Source organism: Chrysochloris asiatica, unplaced genomic scaffold, assembly GCF_000296735.1.
Source record: "Chrysochloris asiatica unplaced genomic scaffold, ChrAsi1.0 scaffold00029, whole genome shotgun sequence".
Lineage (NCBI taxonomy): Eukaryota > Metazoa > Chordata > Mammalia > Afrosoricida > Chrysochloridae > Chrysochloris > Chrysochloris asiatica.
This window is the reverse complement of record NW_006408547.1, coordinates 19,728,585-19,734,159: the sequence shown is the minus strand read 5'-3', so window position 1 is coordinate 19,734,159 and position 5,575 is coordinate 19,728,585. Positions and strand designations below refer to the sequence as shown.

Below are 5,575 nucleotides of genomic sequence, written 5' to 3'. Positions count from 1 at the left end.
CAATTTTTATTCCATCAGTTCTTGGTGCCTTGCTCCTTGCCAATTCTTTCAGCACCTTGGACTTCTTCCTTCAGTATCATTGGCTCTTGATCATATGCTACCTCTTGAAATGGCTGAACATCACCACTTCCTTTTGGTGTTATGTATTCCTTCCATCTATTTTGTTGTTGTTGTTGCTTCTGTATCGTTCAATAATTTGCCCAGAGAAGCCTTCCATCCTGAGGGGCTCATTTTCCAGCACTATATCTGACAGTGTTTCTCTGCTATTCAGAAGGTTTTCAGTGACTAAATGTTCAGAAGTAGTTCATCACTCCTTCTTCCTAGTCTGTCTTCATCTGGAAGCTCATCTGAAACCTGTCCACCGTGAATGACCCTGCTCGTATTTAAAATGCCCACGGCATAACTTCCAGAATCACAGCGACTCTCAAGCCACCACAGTATGATAAACTGATAGACGTGTGGTGGGCACTTAGCAATAATAACAACAAAACTCAGTTTGGACTCCTGGTATGGCGCTGTACTGCGAACCAAAAGTTGGCGTTCAGACCCACCAGCTTCTCTGGGAAACTCTGAACAGGGTAGCTATAAATCAGAATTGACTCGATGGCACTTAACAACGAGAGTTTGGGAGTCCTGGTGTGTCGATGTAGAATAAGCCCTGGACTCCTAACCTCAAGGTCAGTGATGAAACCCATCAGTCATTCCTGGGGACCACTACACAGACCTGCTATGCAGCACTAACAACAACAAAGCAAGTTTATGCATATTATCACAAAGGAATTTATGGGTTGATCACATAGGCGCAAAAGACAGGCAAATGGAAAGGAACCTGTGTACAGAAACATGCCTAAAGAATTCAAACAATCAACTGCAGTGTACTGAGCAAATTTCTTCAAACAACTAATGACATTTACACATTTGTGTTGCTAAAGACGGCACTTAACTACAACTGCTGAAAAAGAAATGTGTCCTTTTTTTAAAAGAAAGACAGAAGGTGAGATTTCTTTGCCCATTTATTTCCTTTGTTCCATCTACAATCTGTTAGAACTTATGCTGTTTGCTTGCTATGACTTTCCCTAAGTTGAAAACATTAGCTATTGCTTATAGAGTGCTTACTATGTACATCTCATGATAAAAGCTGGTGTGGTGCTGCAGGTTAATGTGCTGGACTGTAAGGTTGTTTTGAACCACAGAATCGGTGGTTCAAACCAACTCGATGGCACTTAATAACAATGATAAAAGCTAGCAATCATTTTTTTTTTTAAAGCTAAGAATAATTAATGCAGCCTAGCACTCTTTCTTTTCTTCTTTCCAGAGTATTTCTATTGAAGTATGGCAGTTCAAATCCACCAGTTGCTCCTCAGAAACTCTAAACAGCGTCGCAATGAGTCAGAACTGACTGAATCGCACTTAACCACAACTGCACTCATTAACTGCATTTACTTTCAGCTTTGAGTTACGTGGTTAAATTGCTTCCCACAATTACAAAATGATTTGAGTAGCAATCGGAATTCTGAATTCTGAGGGCAGATAAATAGTCAGTGATAATAGTTCATTTACTGAACACTCATGATACAGCAGGCACTATGCCAAGTGCTCTAAATACATTATCTCAGTTAATCATCGGTTCCGACCCATAGTGACCCTGTACAGGGTTTCCGAGGGTGTAAATCTTTACGGGAGTAGAAAGCCTCATCTTTCTCCCGCGGAGCAGCTGGTAGTTTCGAACCACTGACCTTAAGGTTCGCAGCCTGATTCGTAACCACTACGCTACCAGAACTCATTACCACAGTCTTATTTTGGAGTCCTGGTGTGGCACTGTGGGTTAATGCAGTGGACTGCAAAGTCGGTTTGAACTACAAGGTCGGCATTTCAAGCTTATCAGTCAATCCTTGGAAACCCCATACAGGGTTTCTATGGGTCAGAACCTACCTGACAGCAATCAACAACAACAGCCTTGTTTTATAAAGGAGGCAGTGAAACTTAGAGAAACAAAGCTGCTTGACCCAAGGTCATCCACTCAATGGAGGTGGGATTGAAACCCAGGCTATCTGACTCCAGAGCCAAGGTATGGCATCAGTGGTCTGTCCCGCTTCCCTGTGAGCTCTCTAGGAAGTGCGGTGGCTCCCTACAATGATAAGTACTGGACTGCAAAACACAAGGTCTGAGGTTCGAGCCAGCCAGTCACTCCTCAGGAGAAAAATGAGGCCTTTTATTACTGCGAAGGTTTAAAAGCCTTGGAAACCCTATGCAGGGTTACTATGAGTGAGAACTGATTTTTACAACAACAAAGCTCTGTAAGAAACAATGGTAGTGCAGTGGTTAAAGTGCTCAGCTGCTCCATGGTTTCAACCCACCAATGGATGGGGGTATGTGACGTTATGTTTCTGTAAGGATTTGCAACCTTGGAAAGCTTGTGGGGCTGTTGGACTCTGTGCTAAAGGGTCACCGTAACTCAGAGTTTGGGGGTGTTGAGAAGCTCTCCAGGGAACAGAGGAGGACCTAATCCTACAGTAGGCCTCTAGGTTTGGAATGACCATCAGGACACTTGCTCTTTGGTGTGATGTAAATGTGCCCTACCTTTGAAAGGACTCAACCAACCAAATCTACTGTCATCCATTTTATTCTAACTCATCCAACAAGCAAGGGGCAATTTGACTCGGAAACCTTACGAGGAAGTTTTCTTCTATAGGGAAGAGTGGAGTCCTGATGTGGCGCTGTGGGTTAATGCGCCAGACTGCAAAGCTGTCTGAACTGCAAAGTCGGCGGTTCAAGCTCACCACCTACTCATCGAAAACCCTTTACAGGGTGGCAGTGGGTCGGAATCGACCTGACAGCACTTAACAACAACACCAACAACATAGGGAGGAGTACAACTTCCCCATAAGGTTTCCAAGTCAAATTGCCCCTTTGTTGTTTCACGGAGCAGCTGGTGGATTTAAACTGCCAATGTTTTGGTTAGTGTCCAAACGTGGACCCTACTGCACCACCAACCAGCCCTGTTGACAGCAAATCCTTCATCACAATGACCTTCACCTTGCTGCACGTGCAGGTTTTCAATCACTTAGAAGGCTTCAGGGTTTTTCTTCCACTAAGTACTAAAATCAAAGCCAAATTCACAGCCATCGATCAGACTGTGACTTAGAGTGACCCTACTAGACAGTGGTGAGCTGCCCTATAGTGTTTTCAGGAGTTCTGGTGCGGCACTGCAGGATGATGCACTGGACCACAAGGTCAGTTTAAACTGCACCAGCCGCAACTCGGAAACCCTATACAGGGTCACTATGAGTCAGAACCAACTCATTGACACTTAACAACAACAACAATAGGGTTTCCAAGGCTGCAATCTTTGTGGGAGCAGATGACCCCATCTATCTCCCTCTGAGTCATTGGTGGGTTTGAACCTGAAGCTTTGGGTCAGCCAAGACGTTAACCACAGTGCCACAAGAGCTCATTTTCTTGCATGAAACTCACTGTCATCTTGTCAAATCCCACTCACAGCAGCTCTGCATAGGGTTTCTGAGGCCAGAAACCTCTATGGGATCAGAAAGCCTCATCTTACGAGTCAGTCACAACTCACAGCCACTCTATGCCCAACACTGTTGGGGGTCCTACACCAGCCTCACAACTGTTGCTCTGTTTAAGCTCACTGCTGCTGCCACTGCGTCAATCCATCTTGCTGAGGATCTTCCTCTTTTTCACTAACCCTCCACTTTATCAAGCATGATGTCCTTCTCTAAGTACTGATGATATGTCCAAGTGTAAGAGACAAAGTCTGGCCATCCTGACTTCTAAAGAACATTCTGGTTGTACTTCTTCCAACACAGATTCGTTTGTTCTTTTGGTGGTACTTGGTACTTTCAATATTCTCCTCCAATACCATAACTCAAAAACATTAGTTCTTCTAGGATCTTCCTTATTCACTGTTCAACTTTCACATGCTTTGTGAGGTTACTGAAAAATCCATGGCTTGGATCAGACACACTCAAACTGACATCTTTACTCTTCAACACTTTAAAGCGATCTTGTGCAGCAGATTTGCCTAATGCAATTAGTCATTTGATTTCTTGACTGCTGCTTCCATGAGGGTTAATTGTGGACACAAGCTAAATGAAGACTTTGACAACTTCAATGTTTTCTCCATTTATCATAATGTTGTTTACAGTTCCAGTGGTAAGGACTTTTTTCTTTATATTGAGATGCAATCCATATTTTAAAACTGTATTCTTTGATCTTCATCAGTAAATATTTTAAGTCCTCTTCACTTTCAACAAGCAAGGTTGTATCATCTGCACATCACAAGTTGTTCATGAGTTTTCCTCCAATCCTGATACCTTATTTTTCTTCATATAATCCAGTTTCTCAGATTATCTGCTTAGCAAGTAGATTCAGTAAGTATGGTGAAAGGGTGCAAGCCTGGCACACATCTTTCCTGATTTTAAACTATTCAGTGTTTCCTTGTTCTGTTCTTTCAACTGCCTCTTGGTTTATTCACATATTCCTTATAAGCACTATTAACTGTTATCAATAGTTTGTCATGATCCACACAGTCGAAAGCCTTTGCATAGTCAATAAAGTATACATCTTTCTGCTATTCTCTGCTTTCAGTCCAAATCCATCCGACATAATCCGTGATATCCCTAGTTCCACATATTCTGCTTACTCTGGCTTGAATTTTTAGCAGTTACCGGTCTACATATTTTGTAAATGTTTGTAAATTACCTTCAGCAACATTTTACTTGCTTGTGGTATCAATGACATTGTTAGATGATTTCCACATTCTGTTGGGTCATCTCTCTTGGGAATGGGCACAAATATGGATCTCTTCCAATCAGTTAGCCTGGTAGCTGTCTTCCAAGCTTCTTGACATGGATAAGTGAGCACCTCTGGTGCTGCATCACTTTGTTGAAAGATTTCAAATTATATTCCATCATTTTCTAGGGCTTTCTTTTTCATCAGTAGCTTCAATGCACCTTGGACTTCGTCCTTCAATACGCTCTTGATTATCTGTTATCTCTTTTTTAAAAATGTTTTATTGTGAATTATGTGATAGTTTACATGGGAGAACATTAGCTTTACATTCATTCTATCATATATCATCTCATTGCCATGGTTACAATCTCCTCCACGCATCATCAACCAACCAAATGGTATACCCTGCAAGCCTGCCCCCTGGTGGTCAGCACACAATCCCTCTCCCTCTCTGGGTTTAAAGTCCCCAGTCGCTCCATCGCTCCACGTCATCATCTCTGCCTCCATCCCTGGCATCACTGCTTCTCTGGGTAGGATCCCGCTCTCCGCTCTTCTCCCTTGATGGTCCCAGGGACCTCTGCTCCTAAACTGCAAAGTCAATCATTCCCCTCCTTTTGGTACAAAACGTCCACATTTACATTTCCAACCCTCATAGACAGTCCTGATAGCAATTATTCACTATTGCATCACAAGAGACCTATCTGCATCTCCTTTCATCAGCCCTGCCCAGACAGACTGGATACTACTCAGTGGAGATTCTACCTTCCTCCATGCCCTCTGGGTCTAGGCTCCCTTTTGAAAGTTTGTAAGCCAGTCATTCTTG

General features: G+C 42.9%; 1 pseudogene; it reads right to left on the bottom strand.

The window, feature by feature from the left end:
• The window catches only part of LOC102830679, a 26,147-nt pseudogene that overhangs the window by 3,973 nt on the left and 16,599 nt on the right, over positions 1-5,575 (bottom strand).